This window comes from Pimephales promelas, chromosome 2 (assembly GCF_988280905.1).
Source record: "Pimephales promelas chromosome 2, fPimPro1.hap1.1, whole genome shotgun sequence".
NCBI lineage: Eukaryota > Metazoa > Chordata > Actinopteri > Cypriniformes > Leuciscidae > Pimephales > Pimephales promelas.
The window spans coordinates 26,646,698-26,667,498 of NC_142770.1; the positions used below are offsets into that span (position 1 = coordinate 26,646,698).

The 20,801-nt window shown below is 37.3% G+C and overlaps 1 long non-coding RNA gene across 1 annotated transcript; it reads left to right on the forward strand.

Annotated features, from left to right (window-relative positions):
- Nucleotides 1-14,212: 14,212 nt before the first annotated feature.
- LOC148995885 (uncharacterized) lies at nucleotides 14,213-20,801 on the forward strand. The gene is made up of 5 exons (XR_016145976.1): nucleotides 14,213-14,536; nucleotides 14,791-14,919; nucleotides 16,389-16,559; nucleotides 20,543-20,617; nucleotides 20,729-20,801. It is a non-coding gene; the product is annotated as an uncharacterized LOC148995885 (long non-coding RNA).

Consider the following 20,801-nt stretch of genomic DNA (forward strand, 5'->3'; position numbering starts at 1 on the left):
GGGAAGACGGTCCCACGTCGCTTCTTCGGGCTGAGCCCGGCCGGACCCCGTGGGGAGAGGCCCGGCCACCAGGCGCTCGCATACGAGCCCCAACCCCGGGCCTGGCTCCAGGGTGGGGCCCCGGCTGCGCCATACCGGGCGACGTCACGGTCCTTGAATATATTTGCATCATAAGGGGTTTTTGAACCGCTCTTAGTCTGACCCGTCGCCTAGGACCTGTTTGCCTTGGGAGACCCTACCAGGGGCATATAGCCCCAGACAACATAGCTCCTAGGGTCATTCGGGTACTCAAACCCCTCCACCACGTTAAGGTGGCAGTTCAAGGAGGAGGTCTATTTTGTCTATTTTTATCATTTAATAATCATTTTTTGCCTAATTACAGGGGAAAATAGCCCATTCATAATTTATTTTAATAATTTATAAAACTCACGCATTTACTGTTATTTTTTGCCAAGCCAACTCTCTTTCTTTTGCTGATGCAGCAGTATTGTTTTTTGTTTGTTTTTTTTAGTTATAACGGGCTTGTAGTCTTCAAGCAAGCATTAAAACCTCCAACTCAGTTTCACCGAAGTATGTAGCTCGTTTTTTTTGTCCCTTGGTTTCCATGGTGACTCCTGATTTCTGCGATCCATTGAAAATGTCTTTATGTACTCGCCGTGCGCACGCATTAACCCTGGGTTACCAATAGGAGGTTGATTAAACTAACTCCACACAGGTGTTTTGGAACCGACATACCTAGAGTAAGCTAGTTTGGGGTTAATCAACCAAGAGTTCAAGGTTTATCTGGCGGTAAGTTAACCTTGCTTTCTGGAATACACCCCAGGAACTGTGAAACTTGAAAACACTAGGAGACAACAAGAAACTAGGAAACCCCTCAGCATGCAGTATGACACTTACAAAACTCAGCAATGGACAAAAGACCACTCAGGCTTAAGACAGATGTACTAAACAAAAATAATGAAGCACAGGTGCACAAAATCAAAGGTAATAAGACCAGATGGAGGATGAGAGAAAAGATGCAAACAATAAACAGGGAAATAGTGTCCTCCTGAGACTCTTGAGGGCACTACAGCTGCCGATCATCACAGACAGACTCCCATTTATAGATCAACTTTATTCAAGCTATTCATTTAGCCTAGATTGTATGCCAGATGTAACAATTTAGTCTCATCTACATAATTTTAGTTGAAGAATGATGATCTTTGGTCTGAGAAAAAAAAAAGACAGTAACACCATTGACACAATGAATCACCAATGACATATAGTACATGTCACATTAAATAAAATATTGCATGACGTGACGATGATAATTTTACATCATTTTAATTCTGCTTACACTCAAAGTTAAGATTGAGAGGATTGCTTCATTAGTTGATTTTAACTGGTTTTCAAATAGTTTCATTTTAGCAAATTGCAAATCATTCAAGCACACTTTTAACAAACCTGATTAAAATAAATAAAACATCATTTGTTATTTGTTGCATTATTATAAAATTTTTGTAACTCTGACGTCATGTGCTGAAAAAAATATTTCATAAAAAAACTGTAATATTGCACAATATTAATAATAAATAAATGCACAAAAAATATAAAAAATCATTAAGCTGTGATTTATATTCATAAAGTCAAAGGGTAATCTAATAATGTCGTCTAAGTTTAAATGTTAGACATCTTTCCATACCAAAAGTGGACGTTTCTGTAGAATGACCTGGCATCTGTGTGAGTGTGACACTCAGCGAGAGAGATTGGCACGCTCGACGTTCCAAACGCTTTACTCCACCCTTGTGCAATTTAAAAAGCGTCAATATGACTTATATTATACACTTATACACTACATTTACACGGTTATCTTGGGAACATATTCTTACTGCTGACAAGCGACAACATCTCGTTTTGAGTTTGACATATCGCGTGGTTCTGTGTGATTTAGACAACATCAAGTTACGCCCACTTCAAGTTACGCCCACTTCTTGTTACGCCCCCTCTCTTCCAGTCTGCAGACAGACCCATCTCGGCCAATGACGTTTCTCCCGGCTGAACGTAGACTGTTCGGCCCTCTGATTGGCTTAGAGTCTACAGTGAACGTAGACTCTAGGCCAATGACGAGCCGTATCAGTCTACAGCTGTGTCCCAATGTGAAGGCTGCATCCTCCGAAGTCCATATTTGAAGGACGCTTGGCCGTATTTGAAGGCCGATTGCGTCACAGCCGCGCGACGAAGGACGTCCCAATTCAAAGGCTGCATCCGCGAAGGCCGCATTTAAAGGCCGATTGGGACTCCCGGGCAAGATGGCGTGTTGATCAGTCACTTGTTTGAGAGTCAGAAGGAAATTGTCCTGAATTTTGACATTAATCTTATAAAAGACACTCCAAATATTTGTTAAAAAGTTTAATGTAGTATGATCAAACCAGCTAGACTGATATTTAAAGACGGAGACAGTGGAAACAAACAAGTTACGATGAGTGCTAAGGACGCAAAGATTCTAGAGCAGTCTACCGACCATGACTATGCAATGGAAGTTGGCACAATCAGCAAAAGAAAAGACTCCATGCCATCAACTCCAAGTAAGATTCCAGCCGGGAAGAAGAGTAAAACTCTAGGACGGGAAGGTGAGGTATCTAACTTGGCCATTTTGGAAGCCATTCAAAGTTTGGAAAAGAACTTTAATGAGCAACTGTCACAACTTCGTGAGCAAGCCAAACAGAGTAGCAGCATGGTTGCTAGCCTAGCTAAAGCGGTGCAGTTCAATGCCGAAAAGGTAAAGGAATGCAAGGGGAAAAATAAACGAGCTGTAAAAGTTCAACGAGCGTTTGTCCAAAGAAAATGATGAACTTAAAGAAAGAATCCGAGAACAAGAGAGATACAAGATGAGGTGGTGTCTGAAACTGAGAGGTTTGTCGGAAAGAAGAGACGAGAACGTTAGAGCAGACGTCATTCAAGTCTTCAGTGAGATCGCTCCCGACATGGAACGGCGGCAGCTCGAAGACGCAATCGACATTGTTCACAGAGTCGGCCGTAAAGAAGATAACATAAGTAGGCACATAGTTGTTTTATTTATCCGGAGACTTGTCAAGGAGGAGTTATGGCGACGATGCAAGGATTCCCTGGTGTGCAGAGAGAAGGGCGTCCGCCTCGCCGAGATGCTTCCGCTAGAGGACAGGGAGGCAAGGAAGAAACTGTGGCCGCAGATTGAACAGGCTCGCCGGGATGGAAAGCGTGCTTATTTCCGCGGGCCGCACGGATTCATTGAGGGTCGGCAAATTGGTTAAGCAAAGGAAGGTTTGATCTACTTGCACTAAATGTAAATGGAGTGTGTTAAAAGGTCAAGGGACTTTTTTGTATTTACAAACCAGCGTTAATAAGCTTGAAGTAAGTTCTTACTGTTTTGTTTAAGCTTTGAAGCAAGTTCTTACTTTTTTTTTCTGTTTACAGTTTTTAGTTATTCTCAGTATCTTGAGCAATGTTCAATTGTTCAGTTTCATTTGCTTCACTAAACGTGAGGGGTCTAAAGGATTTGGTCAAACGAAAGGCACTATTTTTATTTTGTAAAGGGAGAAAACCACAATGTCTATTATTACAAGAAACTCATTCTTCCCAAGAAGATGTGAAGTTTTGGTCTAACCAATGGGGTGATCGAATACTGTTTAGTCATGGGACCAACAAGTCTGCTGGTGTTGCAGTTTGTTTTCATAGGTTTCCAGGGGACATAATTGCAAACAGGACAGATAATCAAGGGCATTGGCTGATGGTGGTCTTAAAAATTGATTGCTATTTTTTCATTTTAGCTAACATATATGGTTATAGAACCATTGCTCAAAATAAACAGATGCTTGAAGATATCACTAATACTCTATCAGAGCTCAAAATTATCCAACAGACTTTATTTTAATGGGGGGTGACTGGAATATGTCACCTGATGAATGGGAAGATAGATGGCCCACTAAATTTGACAGTCACCACTTTAATCATACAATTGGGGACTTTATGAATAATAACCACCTGATAGATATTTGGAGAAGTTTAAATTCAGGAGTTAAACAATACTCCTGGTTTAAACCTAATAACACCTGTAAATCCAGAATTGACTACTGGCTCGTTGATCAGTCGCTTAATGAATTTGTCTCAGACATCTTGATTTCCAAAGCCCCGGATCATTGTATTGTAGAAATTAAGTAAAAAGAAAGGCTACTGGAAATTTAATTCCAGTCTGTTGAGAAATAAAGATTATTGTACAAGGATAAAAGAACTAATAAGTGAAACTGAAAACAATGAGACAATTGATAGTTTTTGCAATAAATGGGAATTTGTAAAATATAGAATTCATGAATGTTCTATTAGGGTTAGCAAGGAGATGGCCAGGGAGAAAAGAAGAGAGGAAGTGAATCTGTTTCAGGAAATCAGTAAATACTGTGATAAGACAGAATTAAACGATGAAGAAAGAAGCAAATTATTGCTATTGCAAGTTAAATTAGATGACATGTTTAGCAAAAGAGCTCAAGGTGCGTTTGTGAGATCACGAGCAAAGTCGATCGAGGAAGGAGAAAAGAATACCTCGTATTTCAGTAATTTAGAGAAGAGAAGACAAAATAAGGCAATATCAAGTTTATTGATAAATGGAGTGGAGTGCAAGGACAATAAAACCATCGAAAACACAGTTTTTTCAATTTATAATAATCTTTATGCCTCTGCATATTCCCAATTAGATTCGTCAAAATTTTTAAATGAAATAAAAGACTTTATACCCAGCCCATTCTCACCCCCAAGGCGTCACTTAACTGACGCCTTGGGAAGCATTTGGACATGCTTCAATATCTGACGCTTTAGGCGCCCTTTAGCGTCAGTTAGATGACGCCCTAGGATCGCGTGTACCCTACCCCCACCCCAGACCTAAACCTAACCGCGTCCTCTAACTGACGCTTTCCTTTAGCGTCAGTTAGATGACGCCGTAGGATCGCGTCATGTAAGTGACGCTAAAGGGCGCCTAAAACGTCAAATATTGAAGCATGGTCAAAGGTGACGCCTTGGGGTGAGAATGCGTTGTTATACCCAAAATTGATGTTTCCTCTAAATATTTTTGTGAGTCCGATTTAAAAATAGAAGAATTGGATGATGTGAGCTTGAAATTGAAATGGAATAAATCACCGGGTACTGACGGGCTCACTGCCGAGTTTTATCGATTTTTTTGGAAAGAAATCAGGCATTTATTATTTATGGCAATTCAAGAATGCATATTGAAGAACGATTTAATGACAAGCATGAAACAAGGCCTAATAATACTTATTCCTAAACAGGGCAAAGATAAAAGATTATTAGATAATTTAAGACCAATTACACTCCTTAACATTGATTATAAGTTGTTATCAGGAATTATTGCAGCTAGAATGAAAAAATGCCTACCACAAATAATAAGCGAAACTCAGTCTGGCTTTCTGGCTGGACGATCTATCCATAATAACATACGATTGGTACTAGACTTGATCGAGTACAGTCATTTATTTGTAGAAAATGGTTTTATTGTGTTTTTAGATTTTTACAAAGCTTTTGATTCAGTTGAACACCCCTTTATTTTAGAAACTTTAAAGCATTTTGGTTTTGGACTTAAATTCTCTAATTTAATTAGTCTACTATACAATGATATTAACAGCTGTGTATCTCTGGAGCATGGCACATGCTCACGATTTGCAGTTAAGAGGGGAATTAGACAAGGCTGCAACTGTTCTCCTTTATTATTTATATTGGTTGCTGAACTATTGTCTATTAGGATTAAAATGAACCATTCTGATGGCTTTAACATCCTGGGAAAGCACATCATAATAAGTCAATTTGCGGACGATACGACTCTTTTTCTAAAAGATATAAGGCAAATTTCCAGAGCGCTTGATTCAGTCAGTCAGTTCTCAAAGGCATCAGGTGTTAAATTGAACACTAATAAATGTGAAATCTTAGCTTTACATGACCAACCTGCTCGCTTAATTGATAACATACAGGTTAAATCAGAAGTCAAATATTTGGGCATCATGATCACCAGAAATAAAGATATAAGGGAAAAAGAAAACATTCTTAAAAATATTGATAAATGTAAAGTAATATTGGATTCGTGGCGGCAAAGGGATCTAACAATTTTTGGCAGGGGTCTTCTAGCCAAGATGGAGAGTATATCAAGAGCCATTTACCCTGCCTTTTCTCTAGAAATTTCAAATAACATGATTAAATTAATAAATAAGATAAATTTCAATTTTATTTGGAAGAGTAAATGCCATTATATCCGCAAAAATGACATGATTAAAGGAGCTAAACGCAAGTCTCTGAGTTTTTGCAGAACTACGCCCCCTCTGGCGACAAGCGAAACTGCAACCAGAGCTGTGCGCGTTCATGGAGGAACACACACACACATACGCACGTTTGCACGAGCTGTTCATAACTAAGGAGCATCAGCCGCACACTGTGCGGCACACATCTTTTGTTACAGTCATAATGAGGTAATACAGTAATAAATCTGCAAGTCATTTAAAATATATGAAAGGAAAGGCATTCGAGTAAATTACACACTTGTGTGAGAGGGGGAAACGGGGGTAGTAGAAAACTTCGGTTTTTGTTTCCATCTATCTCCCTGTGCTTACTGTATCCACTTATGATTGAATTATTATGGAAACACGTTCAGTTATCACTTTGTATAGGCTATGACCCGTTTGAGCCCTAGAGACGACCGGAGATCTCTCCGTTTGTTGAAAGCTTCCCGATGTTGACTCTCGTCTTATTCCGACGCATGGCACTGGACAGACAGAAGTTTTATTTTCTGTCTCACGTGGAGTTTGCGTTGGGGTTTGTAATGAGCTACAAGCCGGTCTCTTTCCGTGCCATATACAGATTTAATGAAGTGCACGTCACCGAAAGCAACAGATATGAGCTGGATTTTATTAATCATCGGCTAATTTCAAAATCAGCAAAGACAGCAATAAGAGAGATCGGCAACAGAACTGGTAAGATCATTTCATTTCTTTACTTTTAATGAAGATGGTAGTGTTAAGCGTCTGCGACTTACTTTCACTAATTCACTTTGATTTGCGATAGATTGCGGCGCTTGATGAAGGGGCTCAGCTCAGCTGCTCAGGTGATGCGCGTCGTCATATATGACTAAAATATCATGACATATAGCTTGGTTTCAACAACCAGATGCATTTACACTTGTCCAGTTTCGTCTGGAATACGGCACAGACCACGTCCTCAAGTGGTTTGAGCGATCGAATTCAAATCCGTCTCGAATGCGTTTCGGAGGGCATTTACACCCTGGTCTTTTCACGATCGAATAGCTATCCGATCACAGAAGACACATGAAGTGACCAGGTGTAAACAGCCCCTTTGAATCCATCGTCTACTTTTGTGGAAAGCTGACTAGAGTTGTGTCGCTCGAGTTGTCTTCTCTGATACGGAGAACGGCGGCGAATAGCTACACGAACCTGCCAGACAGCCAGGCGAGCGTGAACGCGCATGACGTCACGCCCAGTCTCAGATTCGAGCCCGAATCCCTCTTATATATTTCACTGTACAGGGTTATAGAGGTGATCGCAGTGATCAAAGAAGGGCTCATTCAGCCCATCAGGCGATTGTTTAAGCATGTATGGGTTAGAAAACGGCTATTTTTAACATGAAAAGTTGCGCAATGCACCTTTAAGAGTATCGAAGAGGGTGGCATAAATGCCATAGATTTTTCTGTGATGAATGGTGTACTAAAACTAAAATGGTTAAATTCTTTTTTGTGTCATAATGATTCCTTTTGGTTTAGCATCCCAAATGCAATTTTTCAAAAAATGGGGGGAATTGATTTTATTTTGCGGTGTGACTATGATCTAAGCAAACTCCCTGTAAAATTATCTGATTTCCATCAGCAAGTTCTTTTGTACTGGAACCTAATCTTTAAACACAATTTTACTCCACATAATACACCTCTGTGGAACAACAGGTATATTCTGTGTAATAGAAAATCCTTGTTTTTAGGAACTTGGATGGAAAAAGGAATATGGGCTTTAACACATTTGTTGGATAATTTTGGTGATTTGTTGAATCATAGAGATTTTTGTGATAAATTCAATTTCCAGTGCCCAATGAGAGAGTATAATAAAGTGTTAAAGGCCATCCCAGCACCCCTGAAAATGATGATTAAACAGTTTGTGATGTACTCGAACTCTCATTCAGAAATGAGACCTCTTTGTATTGAAGGAGTTATGTTAAAGAGTAAACAGTTTACAAATAAGTTTATTAGAAATGTGTTATCCAAACAGTATTTCCCTGGTCAACTGAAAAGAAAATATGTTCTAAAAGATTTCAGTGATGAAGAGGCAAAAAGGATACGGAGGCGGTATTTATCATACCCAATCTTTCCTAAGGCAAAAGAAGTGACATTTAAAATATTGAATGACATTTATCCATCTAATTCCTTTTTACATGAAAGATTCAATTGGGAAAACAATTCGTGTGGATTTTGTGAGAAGGAAATTGAGACTGTTGAACATATTTTCTTTCAATGCGAAGTTGTACAAGAATTTTGGCTTGCATTTCAGAGTTGGTTACAAGCCAAGGAGATTTCGCTTCTCCCTTTGAATGTAAGCTCAATTAAAGTTGGAGTGCTTTTGAATGATAAAAACTTAGATTTTTTGATAAAAAATCTGATTGTTTTGGGTAAACACTTCATTCACAGATGTAAATTTGTAAAGATCAAACCCCATTTCAATGGTTGGAAGAATGACTTGAAGTTATTTGTAAAATCTCTTCTTTGGATGACGGACTCAAAAGCCCTGAAATTTCTCTCTGTTTTGGAAATGTTTAGGTTATTGGAATAAGACCCTCACCCTTTTTTATTTATTATTATTATTATTTTTTTTTCTTCTCTCTCTTTATGTATTTTTTTTCTTCTCTAAGTGATATATCAGCACGAATGTAACTGTATGATTGTTGATCTATGCCTTAATTGTTTGTACTTGAATTCTATATGGCAATAAAAAATAAAATAAAAAAAAAATAAAAAAAATATAACTTCCTGGTCATGTGATCTGATGATGTCACACCACCTGGCATTTAATCGCTAACCCCTGGAGCACACCATACACGACTTGGATTTGGAAAATGTCATTACGTCTATTTTTAGTGAATTTTTTAAATACGCAAATTTATATAACTTCCTGGTCATGTGACCTGATGATGTCACACCACCTGGATTGTATTCCCTAACCCCTGGAGCACACCATACACGACTTGGATTTGGAAAACTTAATTTCGTCTATTTTTAGTGATTTTTTTAAATACGCAAATCTATATAACTTCCTGGTCATGTGACCTGATGATGTCACACCACCTGGAATGTATTCCCTAACCCCTGGAGCACACCATACACGACTTGGACTTGGAGAACTTCATTTTGTGTATTTTTAGTGAATTTTTGAAATACGCAAATCTACATAACTTCCTGGTCATGTGATCTGATGATGTCACACCACCTGGAATTTATTCGCTAACCCCTGGAGCACACACACACGACTTGGAGTTGGAAAACATCATTTTGTGTATTTTTAGTGAATTTTTAAAATACGCAAATCTATATAACTTCCTGGTCATGAGACCTGATGATGTCACACCACCTGGCATTTAATCGCTAACCCCTGGAGCACACCATACATGACTTGGATTTGGAAAACGTTATTTAGTCTATTTTTAGTGAATTTTTGAAATACGCAAATCTATATAACTTCCTGGTCATGTGACCTGATGATGTCACACCACCTGGAATTTATTCACTAATGCTGCGTCCCAATTCGCATACTATCTGTCCTAAATAGTATTCGAAAACAGAATTAGTACGTCCCAAATCGTATGTTGAAATGAGTGTTTCAAAGATACCCGGATGGTCTACTTTTTCCGGTCAGAATCCGAAGTGTAGATCGATGCACACTCTAACGGCTGATATTGACCACAAACCATTGCGCGTTGGACGAGGATTCGGTTAGAACTACAAACACGAGTAAAAAGTGTTAAAAAACTACAGACACGTAGTCGATACGGAGGACGCGCGAGTCCCCGCGGTTGTGTAGAGAGGTTTAGATAAAGAGCTTTGAGTGATTAATTATCTAACCTGATGAAAATGAATTTATTCAATGTTGTCCACATTGCATTTGCAGCAGCATTGTGAACTTTTGTAAAGACACAGCTATTACATTTTAAATGCATCATTATATTCAAATTGCAAACACGAGGAGAGCATGAAAGACCCACAACTGGCAGATGAACGTGCTCTCCGAAACGGTAGGAAATAAAATTAGATAGAATAGAGGATTTTAACTGTGACAAGATGATTGGCAGGGCAGTTTACGGTGACAGGATGCACGCAGCACGCGACAGAGCTGGCCGTTAAAGATGACGTGATAGTATGTCCCAAAGCTTGCCTACTCTTTTGCTACACACTCAAAAGTATGTACTTTTTCTTCATAAAAAGAGTACATACTTTTAGGGCGTAGTATAATTAAGCGAATTGGGACGCAGCATAACACTGCATCAACAACTCATTTACACAGTTATCTTACAGTTTGGTTATAGCAATGCATGACTATGACTATAAACAATGCTATTTTTTTCCAGATATTCAAAGTGATTTAATTTTCTGTTATGTGACCTGATGATGTTACAACCCCTGTAACATATTTGTAATATATGTTTTTAGGATTTTACAAGGATTTTTTTGATACTGTGTAACATAGGTTGAAGTTTCACTCTTATTTGTAAAATTGGCTGTGATAATTTGTTTTGTAATGCCATTAAGACACTTTATGCAAACAAAAAAGCTTGAGATTACTGATATTGAGAAACTGAGATTAGGGAAGACCGGGGGCAATTGTAACATATTTTACATTTTCCTTAATAACTCACAAACTACTTGAGATAGACTAGTCATCTTTTGATACAAGAAACATATATATGTGCACTAATTAATAATACAATTTATATATTTTCACTTGTAAGAACAAGACTAAAATATTTAATTAACCCTCATGTGGTGTTCGGGTCAATTTGACCCGGAGAAGATTTTCTTTTTCCTAAAAATACTATTATCGCTTCCCAGATAGCACTGAACGTCTTGCCGACGTTGGCAATTGGAGGGCACCAGCGGCAAAGTATCGGGAGGGGATTTTCCCCTGCACAACAAAAAAACTTTGGTGGGTAAACCATCGGCGGGCCGCGGGATGAATAGCCACTTTCATGCACAACTCCGGAGATTGGTGGAGGAACCGTGATGAACCATTTTGCCGATCCCGCTTCTATTTTTTTAAATAAATAATATCTGCGCAACCGTTGGTCCACATCAAGACCTTCACGCGCGTGCACACGTTTTTATGACGGTGCGCTATGCGCGTGAGTGATCTCAGCATCGTCTACACTACAGCCTACAGCTAAGTCTACAGCATTTATCCTTTTCAAACACACCGTTTATCCACCGTTTATCCACTGTTTATCCTTTTCAAACACACCGTTTTCAGGCCAGTAAGTGTTTATTTTGTTTTATGTACTTATTTTTTCATTGAAAAATATAATTTTGTTAGAAAACGTCGAGTTTTCTGAGAAATGTTTACGATACGGATGAGAGAGATTGGCGGCGGAGGATCAACAGTTATTTTCTAACTGTTGACTTTAGTAATTATTAACTGACTGTTTTATGTTCTCGCATTAAATATTTTCAATTAGTTGTTTTTGACAGTAGCCTATGTATTTTTAGACATGAGGGGAACTCGTTTTTCGTCAGTCTGAGGATAACCTAAAACAACCAGGCTAAACTAATAAACGGTCATAAAACTATGGACTGACTTTTTTCCAAACAATCATACATCTGTCCATTTATAATATTAACCCCTTACACTCAAGGGATTTTTAATTATTTTGTTTAAGTGACATATGCTTAAAATTAAAGCAGCTCTTTTGTTGTGCGTTTACCGTGAAAAGTAGACCTGTCAATCAAAGACCTAGTTTAGTACAAGCGCGCATGCCACTAGACAGTCATACAAAGAAGTGCACTCTAAAAAGAGATGTGTTAAAAAACAACACACATCATGTGTTGATGGTATTTTGACACAAGTTGTGTAGTTTTTAACACACAACGTGTGTTAAAATGTAACTGGATAGAATTTTAATGGGTGGAGGAGGGAAGTTTGTGTTTAAGAACATAATTAGAGGTAGTTTATTTTATATGGTATCCCATAACAAGCTCTAAAATAAATGAAACAATACATTACAATAAATAAATAAAATCTTAATTCATAAAAAAACTTCAGATTAATGAGTGTTTTTGGCAGCCAATTACATCATGCCTCGGTTTCAATGTTTTTTCAAATGCTGATTTCAGTTGTTATTAATAACTAATTTATTATAACAAACAATTTATTTCTGTCAGACGTCTACAGATACACTTATTGAGAATTACCAGGTTTTGTGTTGACAATTCATTGAATGTTTGTTTTGATGTCACCAGAATCGTGATTAGTGGCAGCTTTATTTGGGCTCTTGACCCTTCACTCTTTATCATTCGTTTCTCTGTTTGCTGTTTCTGTGTATTTTTATTGCACGTCTGAAACAGTTGAAATTATCTTGAGGAAAAAGATCATTAAATGATCAGTTTTCAACATGATGTTTTTTTAACATAGCAAGATAAGTTTAATGTTTAAGAGATAACTTATATTTGATCACTTATATTTGATTACAGATACTCAGTTTTACATGATATTATGGTGTATGCTACCTCATTCTATAATTCTTAAACAATATATGTTTAGAGAACGTTTAAAGCTGCAGCAGAAACTAGTCAAATACAGACATCAAGAATCAGCATATGACTCTCAACAATGGTGGCAAAGCTTCATGTCTCTAGTATAAAGCTCATCCATAAGTCCCAGCATGCATTGCGGCCTGAATTTTTCGTTTGTCACCATTATTGAGATCCATACGCTGATTCTTGATATCTGTGTTTGACTGGTTTCTGCTGTAGCTTTAAACTTTTTTTTGTCATTCTGCACTTTTTGATTGCTGGATGTAGTTTCACAAAACTTTCAGAACTAACAATAAATCATTAAAATAAAGCACTCCATCCATATACTCAAAAACTTGATCATAACTTGCTGATTATGACATCTTCAAGAACCATCTGATCATATTTTCTATCACCATAACAGATGTATTTTATTAAAATACAGTTACAGCAGGCAGAGAAACACTAAAACAAGAGTAAAGGGTCAAGAGCCCAAATAAAGGAGCCATTAATCACGATTCTGGTGACTTGAAATAAAACTGAAATGAAACATCAAACCTCTATTAATTCTCAATAAGAGCTTTTCTATGTAGATTAATGATGTTTAAAACATCCAAATGTTCAAACAAACTCTATTAAACATCACTGGACTACATAAACACAAGTTACCAATACGTGTCAGTGTTCATCCAAACACTTTTGTAAGCACACGGGAAGTAACTCTGGCAAATACTCTCCGACTACAGTCACATGTGACGCATATCTGACACAAGTTGTGTTACTATAACACATTAGTGTGTAAAAGGTTTCAACAACACACTGCTGCTGTCTAACACATTAGTTGTGTTAAACGTAACACAAAATGTGTAATCCTTATAAACACAGAGATGTGTAAAGAAACGACACAGGTTGTGTGTTAAATTTGACACAACATGTGTTGTCCCTGAGCAAACACACTAAATGTGTTAAAATCTACAAAACGTGTTAAAATCTACACAACATGTGTTAAAATCTACACAAAATGTGTTGTCCCTGAGCACACACACTACATGTGTTAAAATCTACACAGCATGTGTTAAAATCTACACAAAATGTGTTGTCCCTAAGCACACACACTTTATGTGTTAAAATCTACACAGCATGTGTCATTTTTGACATCTCTTTTTACAGGTTGTGTTATTTACAAAATCATTTTATAAGAGTGCACCAGTGTAAATAAAACTTATTTACACACAATATTTTGTCAGTTGCTACATTTTAATCTAATTCAAAGTGCAAACTTAGTGAAATCACACTCCGTGTTAAGAACAATAACACACTGGTTGAGTTAAAAGTAACACAAAATGTGTTGTCCTTAACTAAACACACAGATGTGTTAAGATATAACACAGGTTGTGTTGTTTTTAACACATCCATTTTAAGAGTGTGGTTATAGTAAAGTGATAGTAAGTGAAGACACACAGCTATTCATAAAAATAGAGCCTTAACCTTTGTTAAACAAAATAGAATGGTCTTTTCTGTTTTTTTCAGTGAGTGATTGATCTAGAAGTCATCCTACAGTTCTGAATTGCCATTTTCTTAACATACTGTTTTAGTCAATAAAGATAAATTGAGTGCACATTAATTCACAAAGGCATTTGCAATATATTTGACTCCTTTTCATGTTTCGTCTTTTTCTCAACAGGAGCTACATACACCCCAAAGGCTCTTTTCAGAGCCCAGGCCCATTTTGCACAGCGTCTTTGCCTTTGTACAGTAAGTATGTGTTTTAATTGACCTCAAAGACAACTGAAACACTATCTTTAACTAATCTAGTTAAAAGTTATTTTGCACATGATTTCCATTACACGAGAGTAGATGTTAAAACTTCATGCAGATTTGTACTCGGCTTTCGCCAAGATTAGCACAAACTAAGACGTAGCTTTATAGTAAACTATGCTTCTCCATCCATTTACACTTCTTTCCATATGTTGGTGTGACTCCCCTTCTGTCCGGCATTACGGCTGCAGTGTACTTGCCGCGTCAGCACACACGACGGCTGGAACTACAGTATGGTCTTCCCAGTGGACCAGCACCACATCCATCTGGATTGAGACGAGTAGGGGACATCTCTAGGGTCTTCAAATATTGATACACACGTATGTAATAACTTTCCCCTGTTTGCTTGTCTTGATTATTGGCATCCTAAGATCCTAAAAAATGTGACCTTTACCTGTCTCTGCCTTTACTGTCTGTACTATTAATTTTGCATCAGGAAAGCCTATACCTTATAGTGGAGCGAGTGGACTAGTAGCAAAGGAATGGTTTACAGGTAGGCCAGGGCAGTAATGTAGTGGAAATATTTATCTTTGACCTAAATAAGGCTACAGGAGAACTCCATTGTCAACATCAGGTTAATGCTGAGTGCTGTAACGTTGCAAATTTTATGTTTATGTTGGTATAGATATTTGTCAACTGTCTATCACTGTCAATAAAAGGTATTTTTTGTCACTCAGCAAATATGATAGAGGCATGGCAAACTCAATTTTTTCTGGACACGATAATTTACATTTGCATGCTTGTTTATTTTCCTCGTCGTCTCTCTCTGTCTCTCTATACCAAAGAGACTGGATGACAAACTCTCGGTTCCTTAGCATGAACTAGAGCTTAGATTCTCTGCCCGAGCAAGGACTTGACCCGACCTGGGCTGACACTATCCTCGGGTCGGGCCTTAGATCTAGAGACGTGCACTCCCAACGCAATAGAGTGCGGCGCTGCACTAGATTCGATGGCCGAGTGCAAGCGGTAATGCACTCACTCTGTGTGTGCGGGTTGCGGGAGAATAAACCGATTTGCGGTACTCCCGCAAACTAGAAATATTTATTTATAAAACATATAAAAACTAATAGATTTTTAGTCATCTGCAAGAACAACTAAAACAAAGTAGTAACGATTTACAGGCTAGAGTTTCTATTTATAACATGTTTGCATTATTGAGCAATGTAGCCAATCACATGTTGATTTCTTGAACGCCAATCAGAAGCATTTAAGATATACTTCCCTCACTGCTCAAAACAGACTTTTTTTATTCAGTGCTGAATTCTGTATGCTGGCAAATCCTCTAATTATAACAAACAAAGTGTAGCCTAGATATTATATGAGATTCATTGTGCAGTTAGCTTCATTGGTAATAACAGAGATGTGTGAGATCATGATGAACTGTCAGCTTTTTTGGAATTATTAAGGGAGCGCATTCAGTCATGCCAGACAATGCACGCAGTAGCTGCTTGCTTTATGTTAAATTAACAGTGGTTTGTGTGTTAATGTTTTAATAACAAATAATTTAGGGTATGGTCGGGTTTTGTTTACAACCATTTTATTTGTATTTTGGCTATTTATTCAAGTGCATTTTCTGTTAACCGGGACATTGCTTTTATTGTTTTTTGGTTGTTTTGTTCATTTATTTTGTATATTTAAAATGTTTTCCAATTTCAGTGAGCTTCATATGTTTTTTGACTTTTTGATCATCCTCTTTGTATCACACAGAGTATGTCACCCATGTCATATTTCTCTCTGTTCGATGTGATCAATATGATAACTAATCTTTGTAAAAACGTTTCATTTACAGACCATTGCAACTTAGATCACCATCACCACCACCATCCCCTGCATCAGACACCCTAAATCGTGCCCTTCATCAGACACCCTACAGTAAATGCACCACAAACAACACAGGCAAAGAAGAAGAAAACGCACGACAAATCTCCTCCAGCCCATCCCACATCATCGTATAGTAAAGGTAAGTGTCCCCTCTGTAGTAAACTGCATCAGGTCCCTAAACTCAAGTAGACACAGTGTACTGCACAGGTCCACAGCGCATACCATAGTTTGGTGTTCCAGATATGATTTTGGAGTTTATATTGGTAGTGTGATAAGTTAGCCAAGGTTTTCTGTCTTTCCAAGAGGCCGCAGTTAATATTCAAGGAGGACTGGAGGACTGATATGGAAGCACATGCACTCTTAAAATGGATGTGTTAAAAACAACACAACCTGTGTTATATCTTAACACACCTGTGTGTCTAGTTAAGGACAACACATTTTGTGTTACTTTTAACTCAACCAGTGTGTTATTGTTCTTAACACAGGGAGTGTGATTTCACTAAGTTTGCACTTTGAATTAGATTAAAATGTAGCAACTGACAAAATATTGTGTTTATAAGTTTTATTTACACTGGTGCACTCTTATAAAATGATTTTGTAAATAACACAACCTGTAAAAAGAGATGTTAAAAATGACACATGCTGTGTAGATTTTAACACATAAAGTGTGTGTGCTCAGGGACAACACATTTTGTGTAGATTTTAACACATGCTGTGTAGATTTTAACACATGTAGTGTGTGTGCTCAGGGACAACACATTTTGTGTAGATTTTAACACATGTTGTGTAGATTTTAACACATGTTGTGTAGATTTTAACCCGTTTTGTAGATTTTAACACATTTAGTGTGTGTGCTCAGGGACAACACATGTTGTGTCAAATTTAACACACAACCTGTGTTGTTTCTTTACACATCTCTGTGTTTATAAGGATTACACATTTTGTGTTATGTTTAACACAACTAATGTGTTAGACAGCAGCAGTGTGTTGTTGAAACCTTTTACACACTAATGTGTTATAGTAACACAACTTGTGTCAGATATGCATCACATGTGACTGTAGTCGGAGAGTATTTGCCAGAGTTACTTCCCGTGTGCTTACAAAAGTGTTTGGATGAACACTGACACGTATTGGTAACTTGTGTTTATGTAGTCCAGTGATGTTTAATAGAGTTTGTTTGAACATTTGGATGTTTTAAACATCATTAATCTACATAGACAAGATCTTATTGAGAATTAACAGAGGTTTGATGTTTCATTTCAGTTTTATTTCAAGTCACCAGAATCGTGATTAATGGCTCCTTTATTTGGGCTCTTGACCCTTTACTCTTGTTTTAGTGTTTCTCTGGCTGCTGTAACTGTATTTTAATAAAATGCATCTGTTATGGTGATAGAAAATATGATCAGATGGTTCTTGATGATGTCATAATCAGCCAGTTATGATCAAGTTTTTGAGTATATGGATGGAGTGCTTTATTTTAATGATTTATTGTTAGTTCTGAAAGTTTTGTGAAACTACATCCAGCAATCAAAAAGTGCAGAATGACAAAAAAAAGTTTAAAGCTACGGCAGAAACCAGTCAAACACAGATATCAAGAATCAGCGTATGGATCTCAATAATGGTGACAAACGAAAAATTTCAGGCCGCAATGCATGCTGGTACTTATGGATGAGCTTTATACTAGAGACATGAAGCTTTGCCACCATTGTTGAGAGTCATAGGCTGATTCTTGATGTCTGTTTTTGACTAGTTTCTGCTGCAGCTTTAAACGTTCTCTAAACATATATTTTTTAAGAATTATAGCATGAGGTAGCATACACGATAATATCATGTAAAAACTGAGTATCTGTAATCAAATATAAGTGATCAAATATACGTCATCTCTTAAACATTAAACTTCTCTTGCTATGTTAAAAAACATCATGTTGAAAACTGATCATTTAATGATCTCTTTCCTCAAGATAATGTCAACTGTTTCAGATGTGCACTATAAATACACAGAAACAGCAAACAGAGAAACGAATGATAAAGAGTGAAGGGTCAAGAGACCAAATAAAGCTGCCACTAATCACGATTCTGGTGACATCAAAACAAACATTCAATGAATCGTCAACACAAAACCTGGTAATTCTCAATAAGTGTTTTTGTAGACGTCTGACAGAAATAAATTGTTTGTTATAATAAATTAGTTATCAATAACAAGTGAAATCAGCATTTGAAAAAACATTGAAACCGAGGCATGATGTGATTGGCTGCCAAAAACACTCATTAATCTGAAGTTTTTTTATTAATTAAGATTTTATTTATTTATTGTAATGTATTGTTAAATTTATTTTAGAGCTTGTTATGGGATACCATAGAAAATATACTACCTCTAATTATGTTCTTAAACACAAACTTCCCTCCACCCATTAAAATTCTATCCAGTTACATTTTAACACACATTGTGTGTTAAAAACTACACAACTTGTGTCAAAATACCATCAACACATGATGTGTGTTGTTTTTTAACACATCTCTTTTTAGAGTGTGGGTAGCAATATTCAATTTGAAATGTAATATGCAAAATGACAATGCAATATGTAAAATGGCATTGCATTGTGTATTTAAATTTATATTTTACATTCTAGCAACGTTTGTTGCAAAATGAAAATGAAATTACATAATTTACATTTGCCATTTCATACACTAGTTTTAATATGCATATTGAAATGCTTTATAAGTGTCAAAATTAAAATGAAAATGCATTACAGAAATGATTAGATATGTGTAACATGTTCAAGCAAAAACTGTGGCAAATTTAATGATCATTCAAATGTTACTTTTCTTAATTGCGTTTACACTCACAGTCAAGACACTTGCGATTGCATTTTCATGAAATTAATTTTCATTAAAATTGAATATTGCTACCCATGTGCTTCCATAGACTGAAGGCTTTCCTGACTGTAAGCTATTTAAGACGCAGACAAAGAACACACTGACACACACTCGCAAACACACACACAAACACATATAGAGCACAGCACAGTTCTATGCAAAGTGGGGAATGACAGAAAAAGTTTGAGAACCACTGATGTGGAGTGACACTGGGTTAGCTCTGTTATTTTGACATGGGTTAAGATGAGTTGCTGCTGATAGAAATGTGTGGCAATTACTCAGCTCACTGACATTAGTTTATATAATTGTGATAAACTTGACTTACTGTTCACTCCAATAATTTGTTTTTTCTCTAGACGCTTTCATCAGACGCGTTGCCATGGTGATGAGCTGGCCCAAAGTTAACTTCCGTTCTGGTCGTTTATTAGTGTTTACTGGATAATATGGCATTGAATGCAGTGAAAGTTAAGGCGATGAGCAGGTTGGTGAGCTGTGGGGTGCAACCTGACCTTGGGAGCAAACGCAATTTTTAAAAATAAAAATGTCAAGATTTCCTATGAGGGAGACGGCGGAATTAAAAATAGCCTATGTTTATCTGAGTGATAACCGGTACAGTGTTTCCCATACATTTATTAGTGGCAGCCCACCACATTATCAGCGCTGACCGCCACATATTGATTTCCGTGTTTTTAACAATTTAAGATGGGAAAAGTTGTAATTGACTAACTTACAGAGTTGCGTGCAGCGCATATTCGCACGCTCTCACTCTTTCTCTCTCTCTCTCTCTCTCTCGCAAACACATTGACAGCGGACCAGTCTGTGTATTGAATGGTTAGTATCATAAACAGCGCTGCACAGATCCATCCAACATGCTGTCAATGTGGAGACCCACCTTAAAAAAAGGTTAGCAATGTAAGTAGCCTAGCTAATAAGGAGCTATGTTAACCTGATCAAACCCCGCCGTCGCGCTCGCCACAGTTTTTTTTAACACTGCGGTAACTCAGACTCGTCGGTAGAAAAACATCTTGTCTCCAATTTTTGTTCAACGGGTCTGGTAGTGTCACATTTCAGTTTGGCCAGGTAACATTTATTTTCTTTGACTGGAAAGAAATACCAGCTACTAGGTCATTTACTTGTTCTGGATTGTCTCCGCAAGTCTGCCGGAAGTTAAGTTTGGGCCAGATTAATACACATGCGCAGTACCGTTTGTTTATGTTGTCACTGCTGAAAGCGTCTATTTTCTAGTGACGCCGCCGGATAATAATGACAGCCTGTGTGCTTTGCAGCCTTTTCCAGGGATCCTTCAGAGGACTAACAATGGTACGATATTTTATATGTAATGTATGCTACTGCACTTCTTACTCAGAACATCAGACTAAATTAGTAAAAGTATAAATTTGCTTTATTTATTTTTTATTTTGTTTCGTGTAGGTGCTGTGTTAAGAAATCCTACCCAACAAAATTCCACTGAGGCAGATGTAGAGATGACTGCGAGAAACTGGCT